At 42.3% G+C, this 20,880-nt stretch overlaps 1 pseudogene; it reads right to left on the bottom strand.

The window, feature by feature from the left end:
- The window catches only part of LOC127218387 (sodium- and chloride-dependent transporter XTRP3-like), a 47,488-nt pseudogene that overhangs the window by 349 nt on the left and 26,259 nt on the right, over window positions 1-20,880 (bottom strand).

Genomic DNA, 20,880 nt, shown 5'->3' with positions numbered 1-20,880 from the left:
AGATCTGTGCCAGTGATACCTGATGAAACTGTATAGGGTGGCAGAAATGAACATTGTGCTTGAGCCACCGAGTAACCCATTAACCTTAGATTCACTTAAATTTAAATTCTTATCAATATACAAGTTATTTGAACATACATTAATTTCAGTCCTAATTTAGAGATGGCTACTCATGTAAGTGACCTCCCTAGTGGACATATTAGCATCTGTTTTGAGGGAACCCAAAGACAGTAGACTTGGCTAGAGAGGCCTTGCTTACACTTGAGATGGGGAATGGGACTGAAGACACTGGCTTATATTCCCTCCCCAATGCCCTTTTCTGCTAAGTGAAATGCCTACAGTAAACGTCCCCTTCCCTACAAGGCAAGCCTTCACTTTCTGGACCCTTAGTTTCTAGTGCTTGTAGAAGGCAGCAATTAGCACATCGGGGAAAGAGAACTGACCCTCACATTGCAGACCTCAATACTGGTGTCTTTAGTCTACTCCTTCAACTCTGGGAACCCAGTCCTTCCCAGTCTCTCTTCCAGCTCGGAGCTTTGGAGACTTGCCTTCCCACTTGGGGAATCAAGGTTTTGGGGACAGCTTAGACTCACTTGTTTAAGCAGTTTTCATAGTTGAAGGTTGCCTTGAAGCCATAGATGTCGAAGGTCAAAATGCTGGAAAATATGGCAGTGATCTGTTGATGATGGACACATTGATGGCATGCTTCTGGCAGTTGTTGGAGGGGTCATTGTAGCTGGCAAAGGCAATCAGGCCACCACACCTTAAGCCCAGTGAGAAGGTCTGGTTAGCTGCATTGATCCAGGCATTGGGGTTGGATAGTTCTTCAATCAAGAAGGCCAGTAGGGATAGGACTGAGGAACCCCAGGTTCCAAGACTCCCCCCTCCCAGGAGAAGTAGGCCCAGAGAGGGGGGAAACTACCTTCCAAACAGCTCTCCAGACATGGCCTCTGCGCAGTATATTTCTGCAGGTGACCTGCACCACCTACCCTCATTGAAGTTACCCAAGTCTCCTAAGGACATGTAAGAGTAAAAAAAAGCACTGCTAAACATTATCAATGCACTATTAATGTATGTTTAATTCACTGTTAATGTTAGTGTGAAGCTTTTTATCACAGGTGCGTCTTAATGTTTACTATTTGCTTAAATAAACTAATACGTTAAGAGCCAGGAGTGAGCCAGACATTGGTAGTATACACCTTTAATGCCAACACTTGGGAGGCAGAGGCAGGCAAATCTCTGAGTTTGAGGCCAGCCTGGTCTACAAGAGCAAGTTCCAGGACAGGCTCCAAAGCAATAGAGAAACCCCATCTTGAAAAAACGAGAGAGAGAGAGAGCGAGAGAGAGAGAGCACTAGGAGAGATTTAATCCCTGAAATTAAAGATACTAGACCATTCCCAGATTCCCCTCATTCTCTTCAATGGAGATAATCAGCCATCAAACCATCCAGATTGCCATCATGGTAGCTCACCTGCGGTGTACACTCTAAGGAAGCCTTGAGGAAGCTATAGTGTCTCAAAACTACTTGCATCCATAGTGTATCACTAATCTAGAAGTCACTATTTAAGCCTTCAGTGTTTTAAACAACTTTCAGTGAACAGTCTTCCATTACAACCTTGGCTAAATTTTAACAGCCAGCCAAATTTAATTATGTGTATGTGTGGGGGGGTGTATTTTCCTTGTTGGCCAAGAAGGCGGCCCGTTGGGACTGGAGAGATGGCTGAGCACTGACTACTCTTCCATAAGACCTGGGTTCAATTCCTAGCATCCACATGGAAGAACACAACTGTAATTCCAGTTCTAGGGGATCCAACACACTCACACAGGCAAACATCAGTACACATAAAAAAAGATTAATCATTAAAACATTTTACTCCTTTTTTGGGGAGGAGGCAGCCTGTTATTGGTGCAAAAAAGGTATTTCAATTGATCAGTAACTGTCGTGATTAATGCAAACACATGTTCTTTCTCTGGCTGTATAAGCAGGTGCTTGGCTCAGTTTTTGAGTTAGCTGTGTTGCTCTTGGGTTACACAACATTATATCTTATAAAAGTTTCGTCTTGTATGAAGTTTTCTTACCTATTGTTCTATAGCTATTTCCTCCCATGAAACTATTCCTCCTGAGGGGTGGCTTTTTAAGATTCAGGAAGTTAGCTAGACAATGGTGGCACACTCTTAATCTCAGCACTTGAGAGGCAGAGGCAGGTGGATCTCTATGAGCTCAAAGCCACCTGGTCTACAGAGTGAGTTCTAGGACACCCATGGCTAAACAAAGTAACCCTGTCTCAAAACAAACAAACAAAAACAAAAAGATTCAGGAAGTTAATGAAACCTGTAGGTCTCAGAAGACTCCCCAAATATGCCAGATTCATGAAGCCACTTCCTAAGATTATTTAATTAGAACAATTACTATAGATAAGAGACAGGTAGTGCAGGATGCTCTGGAAATGTAAGTTTTATGTGTCATTGCTTATACTGGGGTGCACTTTCCTGTGATACAGTTGCCTTTGAATTATCCATGGCCCTGTAAGTAAGGCAATAAACTTCATTGGTTCAAGCTAGGCTTGGACAGACTTGTTTCTTTGTTGCGTTGTTGGTTCAGTTTTTCCTGAAAAGCATATGCAACAACTCCTTCATCATTATTAGAGTATGTTCACAGGGGAAACAGGAAGCAGAGATTGTGGAATTGACATGAAGAGTCAGAAGGAAAGATAACATCATAATCACCACAACCAAAACAGCAGCAAGATAGGGCAGCTGAAGAGTTCCAAAGAGAGTAGGAGTTGGGACCAGAGGTCTCCAAGACAGCAGACTTCTTAAAGACAGCAAAGGCTATGAAGAGCTGAAGGATACAAAATGCCTGTTGCTGGATATATTCCAATGAACAAACAAACACCTCACAAAACTAGAGGCAACAGATTTAAGACACCCCAGTCCTGAGAGCTGTCACACTAAGGGATTTCATGGAAGGGCTCTCTAAACATCTATCTCCAGGCACACAATTTGCTAAATGAATAATGTGTCCTATTTCCCATTGAAGAAATTCGGCCTGTGTTGGGAGCCGGCCTTGAGTCACATCCTCCTGCTGAATGACTTGAACCTTAAAACTCTAAATGAGTCTTATCTTGGTAAAACAGAAAAGTGCTAAACAAGCAGTCTGTTCCACTCAACCCAGGAGCTGAGATGAACCAGACACCAGGAACTGAGATAAGCAGATATTTATGGCCTGGGACAATACCAGAGCACCAGAGTCGGCAGAGCAACCACTTCCCATTTCCTCAATGCTTTGCTTTAAAAACCCCTCTTTGTGCCTAATAAAATGAGACCTTGACAAAGATTGCTTGGTCTCATTCCTTCTTTCTCTCCCATTATTTTCAGATTCTGGCCCCCCCTTGACCCACGAATAACTCCGCCCCACTGGTCGGGGCAACTGGCGCCCAACCACAGGCTCAAGGGAGGATGTTTACCGAACTGAGTCCCCCCACCCCTGAAAAATGTTGGTACCACACACCAAGAAGAGTGCCAGACCTGCAGACCTGAAAGCTGCAGCAAAGTGAGAGATTAGAATCTCTCCTCGCCGCTCATGAGCACACCAAATTCCTGGTGAGTTCCCCCCCCCCACCGCGTTCGGTTCCATAATAATAGATAAATTCTTGTCAAAGGAAATTAAGTACATTAGGAACTTCAAATCTTCCTTTCTAGAAAGAGGAATAAGAGCTTCATATAAAGAGTTAATAAGCGGAATTGGGGTGGAGGGATGTGAGGGGAGGGTGGTTAGAGTGCATGTGAGAGGTCAGAGAGGGTAAAAGGGAGAGAAGGAGTGAGGGAGAAATGGAGAGAGGGAGGGAGAGAGGTAGGGAGAGGGAACTGGGATCAACATGTAAACTAATAAATTAAATTATAAAAAGTTCTTTGACTCCAAAATTTAAGTTCAAGGACAAGTTACTGGGGAAAAGGATTTCTATTTTTGTTTCCACAGAAAATTAAATGATGTGGATTCCTTCCAGACTAACGTGGTTTGATCAAGCCAGACCATCTGAAACAGAGGACCAGGTGATCTTACGTACAAAACAGCTGGACAAAGCAGCCTGTCAGACTACAGCCAGGATTTCTGAATCTTCTTCGAATCCCCCATGTCTCTGCCCCTTACCAGCAGGAAGTAGTTTGGAAAGGACAACCCCCAAATTCCCAAATATTGTGTATACATGTTTGTTTTCATTTAAATGGACTTGGTTATATAAAATAAAAAAAGTAGCACAGATTTAAAAGATACTGCTGCTTGGGATGAGCAAGAAAATTATCTATATACTTAATTCTATTGTCATTTCCAAAGCTATGTGGTTAATTCTATTGTTGTTTCCAAAGCAAAGCCTTTGTCTAGGGATTCTCAAACTCTCATTGCATGGAGAGATTGCTGAGAAAGATTGCTGGGTCCCACATCCGGAGTTTCCAGTTTGGAAAGTCTGGAGTCAGGCCCCTTTATTGATGTTCCCAGTAGGTATCCAGGTGATGCTGTTGCTGCATAGATCATCCTGTGAGAACCTCTGCCTGCATCTCTGCAGGTGTACTGAGGACATTTTCCTTAAAAGCAGTAAAAGTATATGAAGGAGGCATGTATTCTGCTCACTGAGGACATGACATCCTTGCTCACGTGGAAGCAAGCAATTTTCTTTCCCCTCTGAGAACAGGCACCATGCCAAGAGCATGAATGCAGGCTGGCCAACTCCAAGCTTCCTACTCAGGAACTACTGCCACAGAGATCCTCCATCTACATTTTTGGAAGATGAGTCTCAGTTGCATGTTTAATGTATGATGACGATGAACAAGGATCTTGCTGAATCTTATGAAATTTTAGGCATAAAAATTGAGAGAGTATAGAGGGATAGGGGATGCTTCCTTTCATCCATTGACCACATGAATCAACAAATGAATCTCCAGAAGTGAAGTGTATCAACATTCATGTTGTTGTGAAGCCCAGGAGGGCCAAATTGTGGGTATCAAGACCTATGTGCAGGCAGATTGAGTCTACATTCCTGAAGTATGAAAATGCCATGAAGATTTCTATCTCAGTCCAGCAAGGGAAGGAATTACAGAATCTGTGAAAATGGTTAGGAAGCTTTCATGGCCATGGCAGGCCTGCAGATTTTGTCATTTGTGGTTTGGGCAACAAAGAGAAAAGGTCACCCAAGTTTTCACAATTAAGAGCTACACAAAATAGGAAATTAGCTGCCTATTTAAAAAAAAACAGAAAATGGTGACAAAATGATTTAAAAATCACAAAGATGGAGGAGTGTTGAGCAAAGGGGTGAAGATCAGGCTGGAGAAACCCACAGAAACAGCTGACCTGAACAAGGGGGAACTCATGGACTCCAGTCTGATAGCTGGGAAACCAGCATAGGACTGACCCAGACCCCCCTGAACATGGGTGTTAGTTAGGAGGACTGGGTAATCTATGGGACCTCTGGTAGTGGCTCAGTATTTATCCCTAGTATATGAATGAAATTTGAGAGCCCATCACTAAAAGAGTGATATTCTCTCAGCCTAGACACATGGGGGAGTTCCTGGACCCTGTTCCAAATGATATGACAGATTTTGAAGATCTCTCCTGGAAGGCCTCACACTCCCTAGAGAGCAGAAAGGGGAAGGGATGGGGGTTGGTGGAGGGACACGTGAGGAAGGGAAGGTGAGGGAAATGGGATTGACATGTAAAACAAACTTGTTTCAAATTTAAGTAAAAAATATTATCAAAGTAAAACCAAACGAAAAAAGAAAAAAAGAAAACCCCCATTCGAGGGAAGATCTTTTTGGAGCCTAATGCTTCCCCAATCAGAGAAGAGCACAGATGAATTGGAGACAGAGTACGTGGAATCTGTTCACATCAACCAAGAAGATGGCACAATCTTTGGGTCAATTGTCTTAGGAGTTGGCCCACAGCTGATAACATCTGGAAAACACACTAAAATTCTTTTACAGGTCTGAAGGTTTTTCAGGATAAAAATGTGGTCATTTTTAATAAACTCTAATATAAAAGTAAATAAAGCTATGAAGAGGGCTTCTCATATATGACTGCTTGACTGCCACTGTCACCAAACATACAGAAACAAAAAGACCACTGGAACTTGTCAAGAAGGTCTGCCTTCAGTCTGGGACTGAGGCATTGCTTGTTGTCAGTCCTTGTGCTCAAAGACATCTCAATACATATTGCATAGTCCTCGCTATGATTGCCTTTAAAAGTTCCTCCTTGGCCTCTGCTAATATATCCTGTCTATTATGGTGTCCATGTCTCCGTGGCTGTCTGTAAATATTGTACTTTATTATGGCACCATGCTACTCTTCTTTCTGCACTGTAGTAAACCTTTTTCAACAAAGGCAATGAAGGGGAGGAAAGGGTTTATTTGGCTAATTCTATGTCATGGTGAATCACGAAAGAAAGCTGGGGGAGGAAGACCATGGGAGGCCAGAACCCAGATCTGCTCCAGGGTAGCCAAAAGAATGCCTAAGAGTGGCAGGGCGCTTAAGATTCTTATCTGAGGGTTGCTAGACTTTTCTGTCTTAGGAGAAAGACATGCTTCCTGCTGGGAACCTAAGAAAAAAGCTGCTAACCTTCTGCGTACTCAATCTCTTTTTCTTGACAATCTCTCTTTAAATACATGTACCTCTCTCCTGCTGTTACATAGATTTATATTTACTTACCTCTCTTTTCACATGGCCAGACATCTTTCTTACAAACATCTCTCTCCTGCTGTGACATAGTTTTGTATTTAGTTAAATCTCTTTTCAAATGGCTACACATCTCCTTTTGACATACATCTCTCCTCTAAATCTCTTTTCTATACAGCTTCATCTTCCCTGCCCCCCACCACAGTTACACATCTCCCCAGTCACGGTTAAGCAGCAGCCCTTACAAAGGTCTCTCTCGCACACGCATACATATTCCTTCTACATCATTCATTCATTCTTTACTCACTCTCACTCACTCACTCTCTCACACTTCTCTCACCCACAGCAACTTTCTGCCACAGATTCTTACACAGCTTTCTGCTCTACACTGTGATTGCTCCTATCGATCTCGGCATCATCGATGCTGCCTCTGTTGCTCTTCTTACAGACAAACTCTGAACAATTATAACTAACTTTTTCAGGGTCCTACCATTCTCAAAACACAACATAAGTCACATAGTTTCTCTTAGGTTGGGACTGTCACAATGACCAGCCAGTGTGCAACCATAACCTTGCACATAGCTCTAAGTTGGTGAGGGTTTCCCAGACAGTAAACAATTCGCTGAACCTTGAGGTTGGAGAGTACCAGAAGAATAAAGTTCCTTCAAGCTCTGTCCTTGAATAAGTAAAACAACACCTAGAAAAATGACCTGATGTATTTGTCTCTAGAGCAACCAGGTATTTGTCTCCAGGGACAATCAGCCTGCTTTCAATCTCCTCTGAAGTCTAAAGTTAACTGTATTCTGTAAAAAAGTCTGTCTTTGTGACTGAGAATCCTTTGTCAGTTTGTAAAATAGCTTTCTTTTATGTCTATTCATCAGAATTGTACAGCTTAAACATGATCTTCCTGACTATCCACAGCTATATGTGTGCCCAATAAGTGTAAGGCACACCAACAAAGGGCTGTGGAAAGAACCCCACAGCTATTCTTATTAAGGAGGCATAGTAGTGGCACTTGAGAAAACGGCAGAAAATGTTCTGTCAATATCCTCACAGCTTTGCGAAGTGGGGCTCCCCAAGTGATTCTACTTGTTAAACACTAGACACCGCTGTACATTCCCATGGCCTTTTGCAGTCAGGACAAGAAGGCAAGAATGACTTTGAAGCAGAAGTTAATAAATACTTTCGCTGTTTTGTTCACAGGATCATGCTTAGCTAGCTTTCTACCGTGTGGGATCACCTACACAGAGAATGGTGCCAACCACAGTGGGCTGGCCCCTTTGAAACAACTCATAAGGCAATCATCAGCTGATTTACATACCTTTATATAAATTAGAGATTTGAGACCAGCACATTTATAAAGTAATGATAAAATAATCAAGTGAATAAACTTGATTCAAAATGAACATAATAATAATCAAGGCAATCCTCTACAGACTTGCCCATAGGCCAATCTGCTCTTGGCCACGTCTTAACTATGACTCCCTTCTTAGGAGAGGTGAGTCTGAACTATGTCAAGTTGACGGACTATGGCAGGCACTTTCCTCTCCATGTCTGTCTGTGAATATTTGGAAAGCTCATTATGACACCTCTCTGTCCATGTTCAAATCCACCCAGGCACAGGGGTCTCATGCCTACTTTGCCAGTTGACTCAGTACCCCGCAGTATACACAGATAGACAATAAGCCAGGCAAGGGTGAGGCACAGTGCTGGCTCCCACTGCACTCCTCCATCCCCCCGGATGGATGGTGAGATGTTGAGTGTTTTCCTGTACCAGAAGTACTGCGTCGATGAAGCCTTTTCACACTCCTGTCTAGCCTGTGCGGTTACCATTCAGTGGGCAGACAGATCACAACAGGGAATCCTTTGGAATGAAGTGAAAATCAACAGAGTCAAGGGGAAGGCCAAGGGCTTGGTGGGGTGGTGGGATATAGCCTTGCCAGAGGGGTCTTGGAAGAAAAGGAAGCTGGTCACCCAAGGGCAAATGGCTGCAGCCTTGAGGCTGACAAGGACATGGGTCTTCAGGAGATATAGACGGCATGGAAGACAACTGGATTGGTTTGAATGTTAAGGATTCCCCCAAAAATTCACTCCTAGAGGCTGTGTTCCCATGGGTGGAAAGATGCTGTGGATTTTTAGGAGGTAAGGCCAAGTCAGAAGTCATTAGAGTGAGCTTTCCAAGGGGCTAAGGGGAATCCTGTCATTTGCTTTCTATTCTGGTGTCATTGTGGATGTGTCCTCTTATATGTATTTAGGATATGACGTTCAGCCAAACTTCATCTTTACTAGAGGCAGAGTTGTGAATTAACAACTCTTTCCTCTTTGTAAGTTAGTGCCTGGGATGTTTTTATCAAGTAAAGCTGAATAATAAGAGTTGCTTCTTATTGCAATCCTGAATGTGGTCTTTGAGGATTACTGCAGTCTTTATGGGTCTAGAAGACTCTGTTACTAGTGTCTAGATAATGACCAGACCAACTACAACAAGAGAACACTGACAGCATCAATACAGCAAGCAAACCAGGAGCTTAAACTCCAAGCCCTTGCACCACTACTGGAATGGTCAGAACTTGTTAATTATGGAGCTGGAGAAAAGGCTCAGCAGTTAAGAACACTGGATGTCTTCTAGATGACCTAGTTTCAATTACTAACACCCACATAATGCCAATAGCCATTTGTAACCCCAGTTCCTGGAGATATGAAGCCCATTTCCTGGCCTCGACAGGCACTATACTAATGTATACACAGATAAACATTCAGAAAACACACCCATAGTCAAAAGAAAATTGTTGGGTTTTTTGAGACAAGTGATTCTCTGTGAAGCTTTGGGACCTCTCCTGGAACTACCTCTGTAGACCAGGGTGGCCTGAAACGCACAGAAATCTGAATGCCTCTGCCTCCCGAGTGCTGGGTTTAAATACATTTACCACAAACATCCAGCCAGACCCCCCAAAAAAAATTAACAAAAAAAAGAGTTGTCAATGACTCATGAATTCTCCTTCCTCCCTTCAAATTAGAGCAAATCAGAGAAAGCAACAGTTAAACAGCTCACTTCCTACTTCCCCAAGTCAGTTCATAATTAGGACACCCTTAAGAGTATAGACAGATGTTTCATGCCATGGGTGTGGAAACAAGAAACAGGTGAAGTCCAGTGTCTTGAAGCTATTGAAGTCCCTGAGCCAGAGACGCTGGCACTAGTGACATCCTTTGAGCAGTAAGTAGCAGCACCTCAGCTTGGCAGTTAAGACTCCTTGAACCCTGCAGGTTGGAGACGGTGAAACCCTCTTCTGCTTTCACCGGTTGCAACTGGGTTTTTTGACACTTAAAAACAAATTAAATTATGTCTGACAATGACCGAAACCCAAAGCCAACTGCTCAGAGAGACACTAAAGGGGTCTGAGGGGAAGACATATAAACCTGATCAGAGCTGTGGGTAGTGTAGGAGTAAGCCTGCTTTAAGACAAGCACCTTGTTGCCCAGGTCTGGATCCTATGAGGTCAGATTTATAGAACAAAGCAATGTTCCACTAATAGAAACAGTCTGGACGACCTCTTGGCTTTATGGCCACATTCCACAAGACACAGGTCAGTGGCGAATTGGCATCATCCAGTGGGCCAAGTCTACTCAACATAACACCAGGAGCGAGATCTGCACTCTAGGGAAATCATCCCATGAGACCCTGGCTCCAAACAGGCCTCGCTAATGGATGTGAGAGCCGTTTTTGCAGATTCCCACAGACAGCTACCAACTGCCCTCATCTCCTTTGTTTTAGAGCAGTTTCTCTCCCCTGAGTGTGGAACATCAGAACCAGAAGTCCAATGAATTTTTGGAAGTATGCCTCCCCCTCAGGCTTCCTCCAGTTGTAATCCACAAACGTCTGCATTCCTCCTGGAGGGGAGGCCTGTCCCCCTCTCCTCGTTCTTGCTGATATCACTAGGCCTCTGCTCACCTGGAAGGAGTTAAGGAGGTACCAGTGAGACCAGGTGTTGATGACATTGTAATACACAGAGATAAAAAAGGAGACCACCAAGCTCGCAATGCCTGATAGTAATATGAAGGTCATGCTGAGATCCAGGTGTGGTAGCCCAACCCATAAGTACTCCTAGGACCCCTAGAAATGATGGGACTGCCAGGACAGGAATACATCCCCTCCATGTTTTTTTTCTAACCATGACTTCACGTTTGTGACCCATTTCTGAGGTTTCTTCTCCCCCCCCCCAACCTCTCATACATGTTTTAATATCTAAGTGCCAGGTCCCGAGATCGATGTTTGGCTTGTGTCTTAGTGTTCTATTGATGCAAAAACATCCTGACCACAGCAATTCTTATAAAAGCAAGCATTTTAATTGTGACTTGCTTACAGTTTCAGAGGTTTAACACAGAAAGACAGAAAGACACACACAGAGACAGACATGGTAGTTGAGCATTCTTCTCTGTACCTGGATGCAGCACGAAGAGAGAGACATTGAGACAGGCTTAGGCTTCTGAAACTCCAAAGACCACCATCCCCAGTAACACACTTCCTTCAACAAGGCCACACCTTTTGATTCTTTCAAATAGTGCCCCTCCCTATGAACCTGTGGGGGCCAGTTTTCTTCAAATAGCCACATGTGTCTCTGACATTCCCATTTAACAGAAAAGTAAGGTGAAGGCCACCCAGCGGAACCAGGATATAAACCTCCTGTGAAACACGTCACCCATGTGCCTGGTAGGATAATCATTCCCTTTAGACCAGGTCATGGGGCCACACTTGCCACTCTGTTATCGGGAGGGATGGAGGCAGGCAGAGGCATGAAGTGTAGAGGAGAGTCCCATTGCCTTCGGACAGGGGGAGAATGTAGCACCAAGTTGCCCTGGGGTGGTGATGTTGACCTTTAGGAACACTGTTACCAGCTCTCCCCATCCCTCATGTACCCAGGGACCGGTGGCCACGTCAGAGGATCATCAGGTGACACTTGAATTCAGGAGCTCAGTCAGCACACCAGAGTGCGAGGCACTGATGGGTGAATCCCAGATAGGCAAGGCCCTGAGGGCTTCGGCTGCAGAATGTCTCTAGCCGCCGAGCCTTTGCGTGCTTTTCTCTGGTATGTGGCATGGTGTGGGATTATCTCATGGAAATATCCAGTTCTACTGGGCATTTTTGGTTGTGCGCCTAGCCTTTAACAGCTGAGCCACTCCTCCTTCCCTCTACTGGGAGTAATAATCCTCTACTGTGGACTATTATGAAGATGAATCCTCTTAAGTTGTACCCTTTAGTTAAAACAATAATTTTATACAACAAACAGTGTTAGTTTAAATAGAATTGATGATTAAGTGTTTTTATAGGAATATTAAATAGGTAAAGACGGATATAGTTTTGTACCTGCCCCTGATAAAGCAGGGGCTACAGAGGGTGGGAAAATAAGGACAAGGAAGGGTCCTGCAGCTAGAACTTAGGGATTCCTCTTGAGGAGACATATAGACTGCAGCTTAGGTCAATGGTTAAGGAAAACAATAGAGTCCCAGAAGCTAGGCTATCTCAATCTTTTGATTTTAATCTTTTAATCTTAATGTTGGGAGATATGTTCATGGGTTTCAGTGTGCATCATGGCTAAATCACAGCTTTAAGTCATGACTTAAGGTTAGGATAAAGTGTCTTTGTTAATGACCTGGAGAATAATTTAAAGTTTAGAAAGGAACACTTTTGATAGTTGAATGAGGGACTCACTGAGGCCAGGAACAAAAGTGAGGGCAGCTTAGCTATTACTGACTCACATACCTTTCTTGCTGGGATGAATTGGTGATCAAGGGTGATGATTAATTCCTTGTACCCATTTCTACCCTCTGCCTCGTGATATAAAGAACTGTTGGTGAATAGGTATGCACCCTGAGGACTGTATCATGCATTCTGCCAGTAAAAGAACTGTCTGAGAAAAATACCTTGCTGGTTTACACACTCTGTTAATCTAAAGCTGCTTGGACATGAATGTATGTATGTAAAATGTTTAATCATGTAAGAGACATGGAAAACATGTTAGGTTTTACTTGTATTCACTGTAATCATTCACTTAAAAAATAGAATGTGTAGGACACCAAGGCACCTTGAGCTAGCGTGAAGCTGTTGGCAGGAACTCCTTGCCCCAAGGCTTTTGTTGGTACTCTTCTCATGACACAAGCCTCGTGACAACACACCTCGTGACACACACCCCATGACAACCATACCTCGTGATAACACAGGGAGGAGTTAAGCCAAAAAATTCCTGTAATTTTCCACTGTGCTATAAGTCGGTATTTAAGCCCGTTCTTGCCCCTCAATAAATGGCATTCAGCATTTGTTTTCCGACTTTGCCATTGAATGAATGACCTGCTGTCTTGTCTTTATTTCAATCTCTAGGCCTTCGCCCGATTCGTGGAACAGATTGTAGTACGGGCGCGACAAGTGGAAATCCCGCCAAGATCGGGAAAGAAAGGATCACCTAAGAGATCACCCTCGAAGGCCGGCCGGCAAAAGTAAGTGTATTGAAGGATGGGTGCCAGTAACTATAAGGAAAATCACAGCGGGCATTTAGTGGCCCTATTGAAAATGCAGGACAACAGGAATAAAACCAAGACAGCTAAAGAATTTTTTTGATATATTAGAGGAACATAGCCCCTGGTTTATGCAATCTGGAGGCTTTGACATCCCCGATTAGGAACACGTAAAAGGCTTATAAAGAACTGGGGCCTGATAATTTCCTATTGCCATCCTTTCCCTTTGGCGTCTAGTTAAAAGTGCACTCTTGAGCAACAATGTTAAAGTAAAAGAACAGTTGGCAGAGATGAATAGGATTTTTGAGGAAGTACAAAATTTAGACTCTGTGAAATCTATCAGGGAACAAGAGCAATCCCAACTAGATGATGATAGTCCTACTGTAACTGATGAGGAGAATACTTTAGAATCAGAAACTGAAGCTGATGAGTGTATATGCCATCCGCCACAGCACAACTCCTTTTGTGATTCTGATTCCTTTAGTAGGGCCTCTACACCTCGAGAGTTAGAGGAAGAGGTCAAAGATTTAATAACAAAGGTAGAAGCATTAGAAAAGGAAAGACAGGTATTTCCAGTAATAGAGATAACAGGATAACAGGGTTAGGGAACACAGACCATTATATTTTAAGGGTATAAAACACTTAAAGAGACTGTAATTGCTTATGGGCCTCATGCTCTTTTTACTCAATTTTTGAGTCTTTCACAGCATTAAATTGCACCCCTAGTGATTGTATGCAGCTCTGCAGAGCCGGGCTTAGTGGGTGTGACTATTTGCTCTGGAGAGGCAAATTTCAAGAATTTTGCAAGAAAACCACGCAAATTAATGCTGCTGCCGGATTTCCTGCTAGGAATTCAGATATGCTCACGAGTGCAACAAGTGGAGGCAATACGCTACCCTTGCAACTCAAATTCTTTTTGACCCTTTATGTCCAGGACCTTATCAGAGGTACTCCAGGAAGCACAGGATTGGACCTCTGTTCCGCCACCCGAGCAATATTAACAGCACAAATGGGCACTCAAGCCTTGAGAACAGGAGTCTTTGGGCCTCTTCCCCCAGGAGCAATAGGGCTATTGTTAGGATGCAATAGTGCCTTGTTGAAAGGAATTAGTTTTCCAGGAGTAGTATATTCAGACTTTCAAGGAGAAAGAAAAATCATGGTTAGGGCCAAAATTGGGATATTAATGATACCACAGGGTGCTCAGATAGCACAATTGGTTCTCCCTATGTTCAAAACCTTTTTTAAAGGACATCAGGGGATCTGCTGGTTTTGGGTCCACAGGCTCCATGGGTGCCTTTTGGGTATCAACTCTTGAACAGCGCCCCATGCTCACCCTTACCATACAAGGTAGACGATTTTCTGGACTTGGGGACACGGGGCAGACTCCTCAGTAATAGCAAAAAAATTGGCCACAAGCATGGCCTCTTCAGCCAGCCTCCACTCATTTACAAGGAGTGGGAACTGCTGTGGCTCCAGAATGTAGTACTCAGTTTCTTAAATGGTCAGATGATGAAGGACATACAGGAATTTTTCAGCCTTTTATGTTGTCATATACCTGTTAATCTTTGGGGGAGAGATGTGCTTCAGGCCATGGGAGCAGTCCTTACTACTGAGCCTGTTAAAAATTTGCTGGCTGACCAAGGTTTGTACAAGGAAAAGGACTGGGAAAATTCCTACAATGTGACCCTCAGTCTGTTGCATCCAAAAATTTGATTATCAAAAGAGCCGGAGATCACTCTGGGCTGGGAAATTTTCTCTAGGGGTTTTGCTATACAGCCTGTTCCCATTCCTATTATCTGGAAAACTGATAACCCAGTATGGGTGGAGCAATGACCCTTATCTATTGAGAAGTTACAGGCTGCACATCAACTTGTAAAGGAACAATTAGAGGCAGGACATATTGTTCCTTCCACTTCCCCATGGAATACCCCAATCTTTGTTATAAAGAAAAAGTCTGGAAAATGGAGACTCCTACAAGATCTCCGAACTGTTAATGATTGTATGCAAATTATGGGAGCAACACAACCTGGCTTGCCTTCCCCTGTGGGTATTCCTCAAGGCTATCATTTATTAGTTATAGTCCTAAAAGATTGCTTTTTTAGCATTCCTTTGCATCCTCAGGATAGTGAGTGATTTTCATTTAGCATTCCTTCTATTAACTTTAAAGAGCCCTAAAAGAGATATCAATGGGTGGTGTTGCCTCAAGGAATGGCCAATAGTCCCACTTGTAAGAAGGACGGTTTTCCTCTCGCCGCTAGTCTTGTCCCGCCGCCACACCAGCCTCAAATAATAAACAGAGACTCTGTATGTGATATTATGCTGTTGGCCAGGTGCTAGTTTCTTATTGGCTAGCTCTGTCTTATTAACCCATTTCTATGTGTTTCCACGTGATCTCCTTACCGGGGAGTGGGGCAGGCATCTGGTCTCCCCGGTCTCTCCATCCTGATTCTTTACTACTTCCTCTTCCTCCTTGTATCCTAGTCCCTCCTATCCTCCTTTCCTATTGGCCAACAGTGCTTTATTTATTAACCAGTATGAGAAACATATACAGAATGACATCACCCATCATCTCCTCTTTTCTGTCTAAATAAAAAGAAGGGTTTTATCCTTAACATAGCAAAACAAATCACATAACAGTTATCAAATAAGAATCACAGTTAACACTATTTAGTCCATTAACATTTAGCAAGATTTGAAGAAAATATTCCATCATCTATTTTATATTTGTGAGTTAAAGTTCTATATGTAATTTATCTTTAAGCTTAACTAAGGAAAACTATAATCATTACTATCTGTCTTCAACTCCATCAAAGACCACAGAAGGAAAATATATAAACTCTAGAAATGACAGAGACAACTTACTGCCTGGTCACCTGAAGTTCTTTTGTAATCTTCCATCATCAGCCCATAGGCCATAGTGTGAATAGCAAACTCTTCAGCAAAGCAGGAAAATTTAAACTGTCTTCTTGTATTGGCAGTTTGTCAGTCACTTTTCTCTGTGTCCTGCAGACTGTCTGGCAGACTCTTCCATGAAGCAGGAACTCTGTAGCAATGTCCATCTTGAATCAGCAGTCACTTTTCTGTGGGTCCTGCATGTCCAGTTCATACATCACAAAGTCAAACAGTCCAGACAAGAGCAGTATCTTGTCCAAATGGCTAGTTTTGCTATATTGAAAGCAAACTTCATAATGCATTTCTTCGATGTCCATCTTCCTTTCGGGTACAGGTGGTATTGCCAACAGCAATTATGTCTCACTGTCATGAAAACCCTAAACCACTTTAAATGCCATATTCTGTAGGTCTTTGAAAGGTTTGAAGAATGCCTATCTATCTCAAATACATCTCCGTGTATCTTAAAAAACCTAGCTAACTTAACTCTAAGCTTTGACTATCATAGGTAATTATCTACACTACATTATACATTTCTGACTGAACTATTTAAACACAATACCTAAACAAAAGGAGAAATATACACATCACAAAATTGACCTTAAATTGTATCAATAAATGAAAATCCATTCCAAAACAAACTATGCATATCTATACCATAATTCCCTTTTAACCTTTAAAAAGATATTGGTTGTGATCATTAACCATTTATAACCAAGTCCATTTAAATGAAAACAAACATTTATGAACAATATTTGGGAATTTGGGCATCGTTCTTTCCAAACTACTTCCTGCTGATAGGGGGCGCTGTCATGAGGATCCTAAGAAGACGTAGATATCTTGGCTGTAGTCTGTAAGGCTGCCTTGTTCAAGCTGTTTTGAATATTGGATCACCAGAAACTCTGTTTCAGGGGGTCTGGCTTGCTCAAACCACGTTAGTCTGGAAGGAATCCACAGCTTTTTATTTTCTGTGGAAACAAAAATAGAAATCCTTTTCCCCAGTAACTTGTCAGACTTAAATTTTGAAGTCAAAGCATTTTTAAAATATATAAATTGAATTAATTCAGCAGCATTTGTTTTAACAGTTGTTTCCTCAGCAGTCAAACAATACAAAGACAATATAATACCGTACAGTATCCAGATTCTCTCCATCTGTGGCTTTTTTATTATTCTATTTCTTTTCTTTTTTTTTGAGACAGGGTTTCTCTGTGTATCTCTTATCTGTCCTGGAATTTACTCTGCATACCAGGTTTACTTTGAAATCACAGATATCTGCTTGCCTGTGTCTCCCGAGTGCTGGGATTAAAGGTGTATGCCACCACACCCAGTCCTTCTTTGTCTTTTTAAAACTATTCCATTTTTTTCTCTTTTTCTTCCAAGCCTATGTATATTTTTTAAAACACACTGTAAACCTTTAGAGGTTTTTCTTAATATGAATCTCTCTTTACTGTAAATCTTTATCTTTTTCTGGCCACGAGTCTTTTATCTGGTAAACAACATTGCTAAAATGAAAGTCTTTGTTGTTTTGCAGCAGTTTATAAAAGATGGCGGTGGCTATTTTACCGCCAGCATTGAAATGTGTGCTCACTGCCTTTGTCTGTGCTGCAGTCTAGCAAGCATGCTGCCAGCTTGGAGATGTGGTCCCTGCCATTGCCAGCTCTCATACACACCAATGAATTGTTAGCAGAGTTTCTTAAAAGCCTTGCAGTTTTTTTGCTGCTTATGCTGAGTCAGGAACCTTCCCTTAAAGGAGCCTTGCAAATATCTGCTTGTCTCTCGCAAAGCAGAATCCAACCGAGAAAAATGCTGTTACCAAGAAACCTTGCTTGTCTCTGTTCTTTTGTTTCTAAAACCTTTTTTAAGCTTTTGTTAAATTTTAAGTGGAAGTCCTTACTAGCCACGTGGGCGTCACATAAGGTTTTTCTGCCCGCCTGGTCTTGTCCCGGTGCCGCACCAGCCCCAAATAATACACAGAGACTCTATATTTGATACAATCTGTTGGTCAGGTGCTAGTTTCTTATCAACTAGCTCTGTCTTAATTATTAACCCATTTCTATGTATTTCCACGTGTTCTTACCGACAGTGGAGGAATGGCGGTTCTGTTCTCTCCAGTCTCCACCCTGACTCCTTACTACTTCCTCATACTCCTTGTCTCCAACTCCCTCCTATCCTCCTTTCCTATTGGCCAACAGTGCTTTATTTATTAACCAGTATGAGATACCTATGCAGAATGACATCTCCCATTACCCACAATTTGTCAAATTTATGTATCATTTATGTATCATTGCCCATTGCCCCTATTAGAGAGAAATTTCAATCCCTATATATTATACATTATATGGATGATATTCTTTTAGCCTGCCTGGATTCTAAGGAAGTGAATGAAGCTTTTGGGGAATTGCAACATAATCTTCAATTAGCGGGCTTAAGATTAGCCCCAGAAAAGGTGCAACAAGAATTTCCCTATCAATACCTGGGTCATCAACTGTTATTTTCTGGTATCCGTCCTCAAAAGATTTCTTTAAGGCTGGATAATCTGACAACCCTTAATGATTTTCAAAAAATATTGGGAGACATAATTTGGGTTCGATCTAGTTTTGCCCTAACCACTGGGCAGCTTAGACCATTATTTGATATTTTACAAGGAGATTCTGATCCCACTTCTCCACACACCTTAACGCCTGCTGCGCGAGAATGTATACAGCTTGTTCAAAAATGTCTCCAATCTGCACATTTAAATTATATTGACTATTCTCAGAACTTGATGTTATTATTAGTCTTTGCTTCAGCGTATTCCCCTACTGCGATATTTTGGCAAACTGGGTGCATGAACATGCATCCCCAAGAAAGACAGATCTTATCCTCAGCCAATGCTTTCTATTATTCAAAAGGCATACAAAATGAGTATTCAAGTTTTTGGCAAGATGCCTGATGTAATTGTTAATCCCTACATTCAACAACAGATACAATGGCTTCAACAGTTTGATGAGGAGTGGGCACATTTCTTGTGTTCCACACCCTGCCGCTTTGATAGTCATTTTCCTTCCAGTAAGTTAGCTCATTTTTTAAAATCCCAAAATCCTCTGAAGGGGGCCCGTAATGTACTTACAGATGGCTCTTCAAATGGATGTGCAGTAGTTGTTTCTTTTCCCATTATCAAACGCTCTATACTTTAAGTGAAGTCTGCATAATTTGCAGAACTAGCTGCAGTAAAATTAGACCTTCAACATTTTTCTGATGAGCCACGTACCTTATACACGGATAGTAAAAATGTGTATCATATATTGGATCCCTTAGAAACTGCTGCTTATATAGCTCCAGTGTCTTGTGTACAAGAATATTTACTAACCATACAAAGCCTACTATGGAGGCACTCTCATCCAATTTTTGCAGGACATCTCCGAGCGCATTCTGATTTGCCCAGCCCTTTAAGTGAAGGAAATGCCATTGCTGATTTTAATACTAAAACTGAAAGTGCCATCTTGATGATGAGTCAGGGTATGAAGCAGCCTGCAAAGCTCATACAACCTTCCACCTAAATGGAGGGTCACTGAAATTCCATTTTAAAATTACTAGAGACCAAGCTATTGATATAGTTAAGAATTGTCCCCTATGTGCAGAGTTCTTACCTGTTCCACACCTTGGAGTTAACCCCCATGGTGTCACACTTAATGATATCTGGCATGTTCCTTCCTTTGGTCGACTACAATTTGTTCATGTATCTGTGGATACACATTCTCATCTCATATTTGCCTCTGCTCATACTGGAGAAAGGCTTAAGGATGTTAAGAGCCATTGTTTACAAGCCTTTGCTTACATGGGAATGCTCAGACAATTAAAAACTGATAATGGCCCTGCTTATACTAGTCAGGGTTTTAATTCTTTTTGTAAAATTTTTTTTATCTCACATAAGACGGGTATCCCTTATAATTCTCAGCATCAGGCCAAGGTGGAACGTGCACATTGCACAATTAAAGCCTATCTTTATAAAACAAAAAAGGGGGGTTTACAGGATCCTCTCGTGATCACCTTTCTCTTGTCCTATACATTTAAAATTTTTTTAACTATTGATGGTGCTGCTTGATCTGTGGCCGACAGGCATTGGCAGCCTCGGTCATCTGACTATGGCTCAGTCATGTGGAAGAATGTCACTACTGGAAAATGGTGCGGCCCTGACCCAGTTCTTTTATGGTCCCAAGGGTCAGTTTGTGTCTTTCCACAAGATGCAGATAACCCTATTTGGGTACCTGAGCTGCTGATTCGCCATATGCAGAGAGATTGTAATAGCCAGAAAGAAGGTCTGATGGGTCTTCAAGAATCTACCCATCCTGATGCCTGTGCATCTGAGTAGCCATATGTGGCCTTTTTTCCTGACCACTAATTATAGTTTGGATCAAGCAGCTGTATAAATTTACACTGATCCAAAAGACAAGAATTTCACCTTCATCTTAGGCACTGTACTCTGGTTCCAACCAATGCTACTAATTTTGGTGAAAGTTTCAATTGTTCTCAGCAGGTCTGCTGGCTATAACAGCTGTTGTGGGCCATGTACACCGGGTGTGCACCAGAGCAGAAAGGAGAATCCAGGATTGCGGTTGCCAGTGCTGCCTCTGCCACTGAAGCAACAGTTTCTACCATAGCCCTCTCTCAATCTGTAAATACTGCAAGCACAGTGGATCAACTAGCAGGGGATTTGGCTTAAGCCTTAGCTACCCAAAGCACACAATTATCTAGTACAAATTGGCATTTTTAAACTAAATTTACAAACTAACCTCCTATAGGAACACTTGAATTTTTGTGAGAAGCTCATATGGCTTCTTGTTCTCA

The sequence above is a fragment of the Phodopus roborovskii genome, unplaced genomic scaffold, assembly GCF_943737965.1.
Source record: "Phodopus roborovskii unplaced genomic scaffold, PHOROB, whole genome shotgun sequence".
Lineage (NCBI taxonomy): Eukaryota > Metazoa > Chordata > Mammalia > Rodentia > Cricetidae > Phodopus > Phodopus roborovskii.
The sequence above is the reverse complement of the archived record's forward strand: the minus strand, read 5'-3'. Positions and strand labels throughout refer to the sequence as shown.